Source organism: Chionomys nivalis, chromosome 4, assembly GCF_950005125.1.
Source record: "Chionomys nivalis chromosome 4, mChiNiv1.1, whole genome shotgun sequence".
In the NCBI taxonomy this organism is placed as follows: Eukaryota; Metazoa; Chordata; class Mammalia; order Rodentia; family Cricetidae; genus Chionomys; species Chionomys nivalis.
In genome coordinates this window covers 107193145-107207016 of record NC_080089.1, presented here as the reverse complement: position 1 = coordinate 107207016, position 13872 = coordinate 107193145, and the positions used below count along the sequence as shown (strand labels likewise).

General features: G+C 42.1%; 1 long non-coding RNA gene across 1 annotated transcript; it reads left to right on the top strand.

The window, feature by feature from the left end:
* Positions 1–12680: 12680 nt before the first annotated feature.
* LOC130873168 (uncharacterized) lies at positions 12681–13694 on the top strand. The gene is made up of 3 exons (XR_009057009.1): positions 12681–12730; positions 13218–13356; positions 13664–13694. It is a non-coding gene; the product is annotated as an uncharacterized LOC130873168 (long non-coding RNA).
* The last annotated feature ends 178 nt before the right edge of the window (positions 13695–13872 follow it).

Below are 13872 nucleotides of genomic sequence, written 5' to 3'. Positions count from 1 at the left end.
GCAGGTTTCTTCTGCACACCCCCTGTGTCTACTTTCCAGGTAGCTCTTTCTCACTCCCCATGGGTCCCGGGCTCTCCCTGGACCCATGTGCCAGTTCACTGGTTTTGGCACCCCACTTGTACCTGCTCCGGGTTCTATTGCTCCTGGAACCACCTTCAGTCCCCCCGCCCCCAGCTACACATGAGCAGGTGACCCCAGTGCCTACTGTGCTAGCCTGGCTGCCTGGGCACCCCACTGCACCCACACACACATACAAAGCCTAGCGTCACAGCTCCAGCTGGCTTCTCCCTACCCCCCCCCCCAACCCCTGCAATTGCTGCTGTAGAAAAACTGAAAAGTCAGCAGATCTGGTGGGATACCTGGGAATTCTTCAGGGGAGAATTAGATTTTATTAGTATTTATCTTTCCCGTTTTAGATTAGAGAATATTGGGCTGGAGAGATGGTTCAATGGTTAAGAGCACTTGCTGCTCTTCCAGAGGACCTGGGTTCAATTCCCAGCACCCATATGGCAGCTCATAACTGCATGTAACTCCAATTTCAAGGGGATCAGACACCTTCACACAGACATACATGTGGGCAAAAATGAATGCACATGAAATAAAAATAAAGAATGGGGAATATTGCCAGGCAGTTGTGGCACACACCTTTAATCCCAGCACTTGGGAGACGTAGGCAGGTGGATCTCTGTGAGTTGGAGGTTAGTCTGGTCTTCAAAGTGAGTTCCAGAACAGCTAAGGCTATTTCACAGAGAAACACTTTCTCAAAAATCTGAAAAAAGAAAGCAAGAAAGGGGAACATTATGATGCAAGGAGGTAGGACTCTGAATGGTTCCACAATGAATGGTCTGAAATTGGAGAAAATAAGTAAGGAATAACCAACATAGCTGGGATTGACATAATGTTGATTATAATTATTATCAGTTTGGTACTTCATGTTTTATCTTGAAGAACTGGTTTGACATCTGTGCCAAATAAGAAAAATTGGCTGATAAGATGCAAACCTTAGAAAAACCTACCAATGAAACTAAGGAAATATTCACACACAGAGGAATTTAGCCCAGAACCTATCACACCAAGACATGATAAAATGGAAGAGGAGAGACCCAAGGTTATTAGAAAACCAGCCTTAGTTTATGCCATACAAGAACAGCCACCAGATAATAGGTACCCCCAAGGCTATGCAGAACTAACCTGGAATCCTGTAGAAGTGTTAGTTTTGAAGAGATTTAAGAAAGCAGTCATTTCATATGGTGTGCATTCACCCTTTGTGAAACAGATGTTAAATTTATAGGCAATTCAGAACAAAATTATCCCCCAAGACTGGAAAGATTTAACTACAGCAATATTGGAAGCTGGTCCTCAGTTACAATGGAAAACAAGGTGGAAAGATGAAGCCAGGGTCACAGAACAATGAAGTAGAGCTATCAGTGAAGGTCAGCATGCTGGTGTGTAAAGAGAGTTTGGATTTGATGATCTCACCTTGGCTCTACACCATACAGCAACTTTGAATGCTTGGGGCAGAGTTGAAGAAACAGGAAAGAGGACTGAGTCATTTACTAAAATTATACAATGCCCCAAAGAAGCCTTCACTGATTTTTTTTTTTTTGCAAAATTGAGTCAGCTATAAATAGAAGAGTATCAGATCCAGAAGTTAGACAAATATTAATTGAATCTTTGGTGTTTGAAAATGCCCATTCAGAATACAAAAGGGTGATTATACCCTTAAAGGCAAGATCAGCACCCATAGAAGAATGGATTAGAAATACAGCTGTCATTGGATCTCACATTTATGATGCTACTTGGATACGAGAAATGATTTAAAAAAATTTTAACAAAAAGCAAAATGTCTGATGTTTTAACTACAGTAACCAAGGTCATCTGAAAAGGGATTGTAGGCAAGCCATTCCTAGAAACAACGTTCTTTCTAGAGATAATACAAACAAAAGACCCCAGCTTTCTGGAGTATGCAGAAGGTGTGCCAAAGATCAGCATTGGACTAAGGAAGGCAGATTAACAAGGGATAGACAAGGTAACCCTTTGCCATCGGGAAATGCCTTAGGGGGCCTCTTACAGGTCCAGATATCAAATTTGATTGTATCCTGGTCATACCACCTTCTATGCGTTCTTCTACAGGAATTCTTATACAGAGAGAAGATAATATCTTAGAATGGATCTTTTATCAGACAGAGTAAAAAATTAAAGACCTATATAGAAAAGGGTTCTGAATTGCTTCTGAAAGGAAAATTGAGACTTTGTCAATTAGCAGGAATACACCCAAAAGAAACTGTGGTCCTTTTTACTAATGTTGAAATTACTTTTTTCTGAGAAGAAAAAAAACGAACATTGGCAAAGAGTTTGCAGTAGTTTTTTTTTTTTTTTTTAGAGGTTAGCAACAAATGTCCCAAAAGCAAGAGACTTTATTTTATAAAAAAAAAAATTAATTGGCTCCTGCCTCACATTGTACAAAGAACTTCAATTTCTGGAGCCCTACATTCTATACTGATGGAAACAAATCACAAAAGGCAGGTTATAAATTAGATTATAAATCAGGAAATTTATGTAAAGTGGCTCAAAGCCCACATGATTTCTTTCAAAAGTTAGAATTATATGCTATTCTCATGGCATTATTAGATTTTCCAGACCTCTTAATATAGTCATTGACCCTCAGTATGCAGAAAGAGTTGTTTTACATATTGAAACTGCTAAATTTATAGCAGATAATTCAGAATTAACTTCATTATTTATTCAATTATAAGAAATAATCAGAAAAAGAAAGCATCCCTTGCATATGACACATATCAGATCCCATACAGGACTATCAGGCCCTCTGGCACAAGATAATGATGAAATTGATCAGCTATTGGTAGGAAATAAGCTAGAAGCCTCAGAAATTCATAAGAAACACAATGTTAGTAGCAAAGTTAGAAGAAATATTTTTCTTTCTTTTTTTTTTTTTTGTTTGTTTGGTTTTTTGAGACAGGATTTCTCTGTGTATCCTTGGCTATCCTGGAACTCACTCTGCAGACCAGGCTGGCCTTGAACTCACAGAGATCTGCCTACTTCTGCCTCTCAAGTGCTGGAATTAAAGGTGTGTACCACCACTGTCTGGCAAAGAAGATTTTTCTAGCCTTTGGCAACAAGCCAAGGAAAGGTTCTACTTTTCTCTGTATAATCAAACTACACTACCTGAAGGAAGTAACCTAAAGGGTACTCAAAGAAAGGAAACTTGGCAAATGGATGCGTTTCATTTTCTGAGTTTGGAAAATTAAAGTATGTGTACCCATACCATAATTAGATATTCAGGATTTCAATGGGTACCTGCTTTGAGTTCTGAAAAGGCTGATTCTATAGTTGCACATTTATTAGAAGTTGTGGCCGTTATGGGAATACCTGTAAAAACTAAGGCTGACAGTGCTCCAGCATATGTGTCTACCAAAATGAAACAATGTTTTGCATATTACAGCATAAAGCATATTGCAGGTATACTACACACTGATACAGTTATAGAAAGATCTAATCATACTTTTAAAAATAACTTAATAAACAGAAAGAGGTAATAAAGATCCCACAGATAGATTACCCAATGCTCTATTAACTTTAAATTTTTTAAAAGATATGAAAAGGAATGTCAGCTATGGAGAGACATTGGATAATAGAAAATTTTGCTGATTTAAAAAATAATTAGTCTGTATACTTGAAAGATGTGTCGACCTCAAAATGCAAACTTGGATATATGTTACATTGAGGAAGAGGTTTTGTTTTGTTTCTACCACAAAAGCAAAGCTATGGATAGCATCAAGACTGCTCTCACAACAAAAAATTAAACCCAAGCAAGAGTGATCTCTTGGTTAGGAGAGGCATTAGTTCATCAAACATTGTGGCCACTCAATCTAAATTAACTTATAAGACTAACAAATGCCTTTCATTTGATAAGATATAACCTTCCAGAAAAGGGAACTCTCCGAAGTTAACACTGGGGCAGGGTTTTGTTCTTGACTTTCCAGGAGAATAAAAATATCTAGTTAAGGATTTGACCACTGGACAAATGAGACATTGGAATAAGAAGGACAAATGATTAAGAGAAAAAGAACAAATTGGCCTAATGATTGGCAAACTTCCAGTAGGATAAAATTTCATAGATCTTCCCAAATGTTTGTTTCTGCTCTTCTCTACAGACATATAAGGCAAATGGCATTTTTATAGTCACAATTCAATTAAGAATTAAAACTGGCTTTGGAGCTGGAGTGTGGTTCAGTCCTCCTTTAAATCCAAGCATGCTTGTTAAAAGAAAATCAAAAATCTCTGTCTCATATGAGAAGATCCACCTGATATGGAACAGAAGAAAAATCTAAATTAAGGGACTATTCTATTGCCACTAATCTCATAATCCTTTGGTTTTATTTTGATTCTTTAAAACCTTTTTTAAGATACAAATATTATCTCAAAATTTATAAGATTATTAAATTTATAAGATTATTATATATATTTAAACTTTCTGTTTGATATTTATGATCATGTAGAGTACTAACTAATTGTAGAGATAGGCTTCATCTAGCTTCCTGTGTGTGATTCCAGGCTTGAGTTTGAAGCAGGTAACTAGGATCCGAGTTTGTGTGCCCTGGATGTACTTCAAAAATTGTGGTCCTTTAACGTCTCAGAGATCTGCTGCATATGAGACTTATAATGTTTAAGCTTTGGGCAGTGAACCATGAGCATTTCTGACAGTGACCATTGAGGTGACTAAGAAGATTATTGGACCCTACAACAAAGGATCCACCTGGATTGTGGTAACACCAGCAACTAAGTTGACAAACACCATCCTAAGATCATCTTTGAATTACAAACTGCTCAGGAGAACTTTAAAGTGGTTAGCTAAGATGGTCCAGTATCGTTGACTATTCCAATTGGGATTTCAGATAAGCCAAGTACTTCCCCCTCACACTGAGACTGGACAACAGCTCGCTCTTCCAGGACATCACCGTTATCCCAATTTTCTCAGTGCCTGCTAAAGATGCTGTCACCCTCTGACAACAGGAAGCAATTTTAAGAACACAATACCCACATTCCCAAGAGGTGGGATAGGTGGTTTTTTAGTTGTTAAGTGGATTATGGATGATTATCATCATTTAGAGGGGATGGTTGCAAGTTGTTATTGTCATGATCAGGGAGGAAACTAAGCAAAGAAGATTAGATTCAGGGATCTAATTCTGAAAAGAGAAAGGGGGGATATGGAATGATAGGAAAAGGGTAGATTATTGAATCCAGTTTTAAGCAAATAAAAAAAGCAACTACTAATCTTAAATATTTTACATTGGTATGGGTTTTTGCATATTTATACATATTTAAGGTTATTTTTATACTGTATATGTGTTTCTACTCTTGTTTAAGTTATTGTACCTATGTAGCTCATTTAACAATGTAATATAAAGTTCTAGTCCTTGAAAATTATTATTACAAACTATTTAGGATAATTAAGAAATGCAGTTTAGTAGTTAATCATCTATAACAATCAAATTTGTGACAATCTTAGGTATATTTTCAAGGTCAAACAGGTGTGTTTTAGATAGATAGATGGTTTCCAAACACTTCAGAGACCCACAGAGAATATGGCATTTAAGATGCTTTAATAACATGAGGCTTTTCATGACAGTGAGATGTGTCTGCTTCTGGCAGCACTAATCTACTTCAAAAGAAGATTGTGTATAACATGATCAGGGGCCTGATTGTTGTTGGGGTTTTTGTCCCGCCGGCACCCCACAAATGTTTAGCCCCAAAGAAAATCACACATAGTTTTCCATATATTATAAGCTGATTGGCCCATTAGCTCTAGCCTCTCACTGGTTAACTCTCACATCTTGATTAACCCATTTTTCTGATCTATGTTAGCCATGTGAATCAGTACCTTTTCAGCTGGCAGCTTACATCCTGCTGCTTCAGTGGTCTGGGCAGGAGTGGGAGGAATCAACTTCCTCCTTCCCAAAATTCTCCTGTTCTCATTGCAGCATTTTTACTTCCTGTCTGGTTTTCCCGCCTATACTTCCTGCCCGGCCAATCAGCATTTATTTAAAACATGATTGACAGAATACAGACAATTCTCTCACACCAATTGTGGGCATCAAAGAACCTCAATATGGAGTTTGCATTCATTGTAGCAAAACTAGGCACTGGGCTAGAAACTTCCCTTGCCTTCACTGCTGAAAGTATGTTGTCCAATTTGGACAAGCAGGACACAAAAGAAGGTAACTGCCAAACTTTCCAAGACAAGGTTGAACAGTCCTTCAAAATTGCTGCTTCACAGGAAAGTCTATCAGATATTCTAGGCCTGTAGGCCAAAGATGGATGCCCCAATGTTGCAGAGGAAGCTTGGGTGACTGTCCAGGCACCCAGCTGTCTCTGTAATTTCTATAGTTTTGGAACTTGTTTACTCTACACTTCCTGTTTACTCAGGTAATATATCCTTCTCGGGTCTCTGATGAGGTTGAAGACGAGATAGTTATAGTAACAGTTTTCCTTACTACAAAATTCAAAAAAAAAAAAAACTCACAAAAGAGATGTAAAGTGTATAAGGTTAAGAGACATAAAAGCTTTAAGTTGTTTATCTCAGATGTTTTAAGATCTAAAAAGATATTTTTAGATTAATGCAAGTTACGATAGAAAGCAAATTATGGTACAAAACTTTGGAGTCACCAAGATAGGATAGGTAATAGAGTATTTTTTCCAAATTTTCCTACTACAAGTGGACTGGACATTATGAATGTAATTTTTGCTTGATAATTGTTCTTATTGGATATAGATTTACTTTGTTAAAGTTAAAACCTTTCCTTTTTATTTAGGCAACAAGGGGAAAATATGAGATATTTGTTTGCACTGACACTCCAAAATTGCCAATAAAGTTTAACTGTGAATCAGGGGGCAGAGCTAGTTACCACCTACCAGAATTAGCCATAGGGGTTTTTGGAGGACCCAAGATATATATAGAGAGACACAGGAAGTAGTAAGTAGGGACTAAGAAAGATTTGTGGTCCCTTTTGTATCAGGGAAGTAGAGAAATAGGAAGTCACTGGTCTTTTCTCTACCACTTCTCTGATCAATCAGGCTTTTACCCCAATAACTGACTATTGATGGACTTCTCTGTCCCATCATCCAACTCCCAAATAACCACACAGACACTTATTATAAATACTCAGTCAATAGCTAAGGCTTATTACTTGCTAGCTCTTACAACTTAAATTAACCTATATTTCTCATCTAAGTTCTACCATGTGGCTAGGTATCTTTTTTCAGTATGGCATATTCATCTTGCTTCTCCCAGAATCTCATGGATACCCCACCCTTCTTTAACCCCACCCTTTTTTCCTGTCTGCAAATCCCTCCTAACCTCTTCCTGCCTAGCTATTGGCTATTTAGTTCTTTATTCACCCAATGAGAGTAGCACATCTTCACAGTGTACAAAAAGACTATTCCATAGCATCTAACTTCCAAGTTTTATTCAATAATAGAACAATATAAGTAAATGCTTCAATGCACTCCTTGTTCCTTTGCTTTAGGAGTGGAGGATCCCCTGAAATCATGGTTTCCCTAGTTCATTTTTTTACCATAAAAAGTTCTCCACGAGGCAATGATATCAGCCCTGGGGGACATCCAGTCTTGTCTGGGGATATCTTGCTTGTAGTGTACACAGCAATCTGTAAGTGTTCTAGTTACTCCCAGCAAGACAAGTTCAGGGAAGAAACATTTATTTCAGTTCATGGTGTCAGAAGCCAGGTTGCAGCCAGAGAGCAGAGAGAAAGCATCCCTGATTGGTTTGACTTTTTCCTTTTTACCCTTTTACTCTGTCTAGGACCACCAGCCTATGGGGTGATACTGCCCACATTCAGAGTGGGTCTCCCCCCACCCTTTGTTAACCGTCCTTGGAAATGCTCTCCAGTATGTGACTGGTTTACTAGGGGCCTCTCTTAAGCCAATCGAATTGAAGATAAAGATTAGCCATCACATCCTTTAGTAAGATTTTCTCCAATCCAGAATGTCTATACAGCCATTGGGGGGTGGGGGAGGGGTGTCAGCCAGCCCTAACCTGATGGTGCTGTGTCATTGCCTGCTCTATCCCGGTAGGTTAGTGACGCTTCCACCTAGAGAGCTCAACCATGTAATAATTAACTCATAATTCCCCTGAGATAGCTAAAGGAACTTAATATGGTACTAGGCATCCCTTAAGGGCTGTTGGCCTTGGCACTAGAAAACCTGTGAGATCCTAGTGGCCTCAAGAGAGACAAGAACAGGGATATTTGCTTTCTGCTTTTGTAAACTCATTGCTGTGAGACTAGGGTGAAGCAGGCTTTTTATTACTACACAGGGGAAAGAGAAACAACTGAGGGGAGCAAAACAATTCTCTTGCCCAACTGTGAATTCCAAAAATAATTATAAGGCACACCTTTGATGTCCACCTTTAGAAACCCCCCCTTTTAGCCCCTTTGAAATTTACCTTTATAAATCCTTCCCATAGTCCTCTTTGGCATGGCATGCTTCTTGACTCTAAGGCTGCCAACCTTCTGCTATCAGTAAGAATAAATTCATTTAATTGAAATTTGAATTGAGTCAGCCTTTGGTCTTCCTCAGAGGATTGGTATACCACAACCTACTGCGGTCCCTTCACCTGACTGTGGTTTCATGAAGAAGGACTGTAAGGCTGTGGTGAGCTAGTGCAGTTTTCTGTATCTGACTCCAGATTCATGGAATATTCTGGATTCTTAGCATGGCCACAGGTACTTGAACTCTCCCCTAAACACTGTTTTCAACAACATATGCGTGTCTCTCCTACAATATCCACTGCCTTCTTCATGCCCCCTCAAGTCCCACTAGGGGGCAGAACACCTCACTCTCAAGTCTTCTCAAAGGCAGGAGTGTGCCAGGTTTTCTGGCAGAAAGGACGGAGGCAGAGCCAGACCTGCTGAACTTTTTCCTAGGGCTGAGTAGGATGGTGAGTGTCGAGAACTCAGACTTTCCCCCTGGCCACTGGGGGACACACACTGAGTTGGGAGTCTGTCAAAGTAGGTTCTTGTTTAATTGTATGAGGCAGGAACTTATATAGGGTTGTGATAGGAGGTGGGAGTCTTGGGATGAGGTGAGGTAGAGCCAATAATATTCTGCCGTGTTAGCAGTGACTGAGCAGAGGCAGGTTTAGGTCAGGCTGTGATGAGTCACTTGTATGTGGAAGTCATGGCCAAAGACAGGTCTTCAATCTCGAGCTAGGCTCAGGAAGTTACACTGGGCCTCATGCTAATAGGCTAAGCAGTGATTTGATTAGTTTCTGTGTGGTTATTTCGAGTCTGGGCAGCCGGAACAAACAAGTGTGTTCCTACAACAACTTGCTCCCCTGTTAATGATGCTTTTGGGGAATGTTTAGGAGATTCAGCCTTGCTTAAGGAAGTATGCCCTTGGGAACAAGGCTTTGAGAGTGTATATTCCCACTTTACCTCCAGTTTGCTGCCTTCACAAAAAAGCAGAGACATGTCTTTGAAGAGAAGGGAGTTCTAGAAGGCTGCAGAAGCACCAGCCATGTCAAATGCTGCATAGAGGTGAAGCGAAGTAAAAGCGGACGAAACAGACCCTGGCCACAAGATGCAGTCAGAACAGTTGACCATTCAGCCCCTGCCTGGCTTGTCCTTGCTGATTTTGGCAGCAGGGCACAAAGACATAGATTCTCCTTCCTCCCCAGAGCATCGCCTTAGTCTCCAAGTCTTGGGCTGTCTCCAGAGCACAGGACCAACCTTGTGGTTTGGAGGTGCTGGCTTACTGGGATGGGAGTTCCTTTCTACATCCTTTCCAGAGGGTGTGACTGAATCATTTGAGACAAGATGAAGACATAGGCTGTGGATTCTGGGCAGATAGGAGCTGACTTAACTCACATACTTAGATGTTGTTGGGCCTGGGGCAGGCGTGGCAGTATAGCCTCAGAGGAGCTCCAGAGACCATGGCTGGAGGGGGCTGGCAAGGAGGAAGCAAGATCTTCACAGTGCCCAGCTTGGTTTACATGGGTCTGGGCCTGGGAAGAACCCAGGACAGCCATCCAGGCTTCAGAGAAGGCCCCACCAAACCCTTTCCCTGCATAATTAAAATGAATGTGTGTGTATGTGTGTGTGTGTGTGTTTGCACGCACACACGCATGCACATGCACGTGTATTACTCGGAATGGAATCTAGAACTCAGCCACTGGACTATATTCCCAGCTCCAAAAGAAATATTTTTAAATGAGAATGCTTTTGTGTGTTGCATATATGTACATGTTTGTGTGTACATATCCATGTGTGCATTTTGTGCACATATTTGTCTGTATGTGGAAGCCAGAGTCAACCTTGGGTGTGGTTCCCCAGGACACCTTATGTTTTTGAAAGAGGATCTCTCGCTGACCTGGAACTTGCTGATTCAGCTTGGCTGGGCATTGAGAACTAGGGGGTGTAGATGTGTTACCATGCCGAGACCTTTTCACATGGGTTCTGGGGACTGACTAAAACCACCTCTCCAGACCCTTCCATGGCTTTTGTTAACCTCTCCTTGCAGAAGCAGCATTTCTTCTTCAGGTGAGATGCGGTTGATAGTCTCACCCAGCCCTGTGAGAACTGGATAGTGACTAACTTACTAGGGGAGAAGGAAAAGAGGGGCAGCTGGAGGAGTGGGGCTGGGGGGACAGCTCAGCTCCCCCCTGACTTCTCCGCACTTAGGTGACAGTAGGGAGTAGCCGGCCAAATGATCACGTGCAGCAACAGGCGGTGTGGCCTCATAAGACATGTGACTTCCTCTTTGAAATATGCTCAAGCCCCCGCCTGGGTTTACTGGGCTTACGACACTGTGGGTTTGGAAATTTTCATTTCCATTTCTTGTTTTTTGGGGCAAACACAATTTTTAGGAAGTCTAGAGCCCTCCAAGCCACAGAGGATGCTGTGGGACCTGCCCAAATGCCCTCTTCGGGGCCATTGCATCTGCCTCCCTCATTCTGCCCTCCAGGCAGTGCCAGCTCCCAGGAGAAAGCTAAGGCCAACAGCTGACGTGGGACTGCAGGAACATGACCTGATCACTGAGGTTCACGGCAGCTCTTCAGAGCCACCACAGCTCCACAGCTGTAGGGCCAGCTGAGAGGTCAGTAGTTACCACATGATGGTCCTTTCTTCTGCTGCCCGGTGCTGCCTCGCTCCATCCTCTCCAGACGAGTCTGCTGGAAACACCTGCATGACAAACTTTTTGGTCACACTTTGGCCTCTCAAAGCTCTGGATTCCTAGGAACCCAATCCAGAGTCTGACTCTTGATACCAGTGTTCTTTCATGGAAAGTTAGTCACAGGTCAGCAGACAAGAAAACGCCATGCTCTTGAGTTCCAATATTTCCCCTTAACCAGTCCCACCTCTGGGGCACAAACAAATGACCCTGGGATTATAACGCACGGCTCTTTACTCTTCCGGTCTGATGCTCAGTAATGGATACATAAATGATAGGTATAGATAGGTGATAAAAAAATAGATATCTAGTAGATGCTGAGATAGTATTTAGATAATATAGACTATAGATAGAAAGATAGAGAGATAGACATGAGAATGCAGATATTTGAAGAGAATAGATTAAGGTATCATATTTCTATGCAGCTCATCTCTCATTATCAAGATAGACCCCTGAGAATGACATCATTCAGCACTCATCTTCCCAGCATTCCCCTCCTGACACTGAGTGGAATGGAATGTGCCAGTCAGAAGCCACACCAGCAGCTTGAACAGGAGACATTATATAGAGAGGGTTACTAACTGAGGGGACAGGCTACTGAGGAGAGTAGGAGAACTCTAACGTGCCCAGGAACGACACTGCAGAAGCTGCCGTGGCAGCCACGCTGTCTTGGAGCACCCAAAAAAGGGGACTTGGTAGACATCCAGGGCCCTTCTCTAGGGATAGCCGGTGCACTGTATCCTTTGCTTTTACAATCAAGAATTAAGCCAGGAATGGTGGTGGCGCACGCCTTTAATCCCAGCTCCGGCAGAGGCAGGCAGATCTCTGTGCGTTCAGGGTCAGCCTGGTCTATCTAGCAAATCCCAACTCAACCAGGACTACACAGTGAGACTTTGTCTCCAAAAAAAAAATTTTTTTTAAATATTTATTTATTTATTATGCATACAATAGTCTGTCTGTGTGTATGTCTGCAGGCCAAAAGAGGGCACTGGACCTCAGTATAGATGGTTGTGAGCCACCATGTGGTTGCCGGGAATTGAACTCAGGACCTTTGGAAGAGCAGGCAATGCTCTTAACCACTGAGCCATCTCTCCAGCCCCAAAAATATTTTTTTTATTTAAATAGAGTGTCAGTATACTAGAAGACTGTCTCGGAATCTTTGGTAAAAGCATTGCTTCCTCTGAAGTAAGAACTTTGTAACAAGGAAATAGAACACAATGCCTGTTGTTCAAGGGACCCTATCCTTTGCAGCCTCCCTGCCTGTTTTCTCAATCTCTTGCCCCTTCTATCCCTACTCCCTCTGCTTGGCCCTGCAGACCCTCTTGCCTACCAACTATCAATACAATTTACCTATTTTGTCTTTCTTTATCTGTTGGATATGAGCTCTCGGAAGGTGAGAACTTTTGCCTCTTCTGTTCACTGATTTTTATCATCTCTGAGTCTGGAGCAGGGCTGAGTGCGTGCTGGGCCCATAGCAATGTTTGTTGAATGAAGAGGCTGACTCACATGGAGGAGGGGGCAGGTAAGCACATGGTCTAGCGCCTAAGACTGACAGCAGGGTTGAGTTGCAGTGATTAGGAGGAACTCAGACCTTCAACGCTAAGATCTACTGAGCCTCATACCAAAACTTTAGAAGGTGCTTTGGTTTGACAAGGAAGGATGCTGTGGCTTCAGTAAAGGCCACCTCAAGACTCGTGTGTAAAAAGGAAAGACTCCCTAGTCTGGGCACTTTGCGGTAGGACCTCCAGAAGGTGGAACCTAGAAGAAGGTCGTGGGGTGACGGTGGCTGTACTTGAAGGGAATGGTTGAGTCCCAGCCCCTTCCCCTCTCCTTCCCTCCCCAGCTAACACTAGGCAGTCAGCTGGCTCTGCCATGTACTCCCACCATGAGGCACTGCCTTGGCACAGCCCCAGAGGCAGCGGGCAGAGTGAGAATGGACTGAAACTTCAGAAAGTCCAAATAAGCTTTTCCTCCGTTTAAACTTGATTGTCTCAAATGTTGCATCACAGTGATGGAAAGCTGACCAAGACGACCAAGACAAGTTTCCGTGTGCGTTCAGATGACAAAGCAAGCTTTCCTTGGACCTCTGGGTGGGAGATGCAGCTTCTTCTTTCCCACAGACTTCAAGACAAGCAACAAGAAACACTGGTGAGTATGGGAGGAGCCGGGAATGTGAGCTGGTATAGCCAAGATGGAAATCAGTGTGACAACCGGGCGGGAGTTGAGGGAGGGGTGGCTCAGGGATAGAGCACTTGACCAGCATGTGGTCCTAGGCTGCCTCCCCATCAGTGACAGAAAACAACATCACTTTAGAAGTTAAAACAAACATTCAAACAAAAAAAAAGCAACTGCTGTGTGACCCGGCTGTGCCACTCTTGGGGAGATACCCAAATGACGCTGTCACCACACCTCACAGATACTTGCACAACCATCCTTACTGCTGCCCTATTCTTAGCCTCTAGGAAATGGAGCCAGTCTAGATGCCCAACGACAGATGAACAGATAAGGAAACTGTGGTGTGTAGACACAACGGAATTTTATCCAGCCAGGAAGGAAGATGAAACTATTAAGTGTGCAGGGAAAGGAAACTGAAAGTCGTGACGTAAAGTGAAGTAAAGCCAAACTCTTGCATATGTGGAATCTAGATCTAAATGTGTGTGTGTA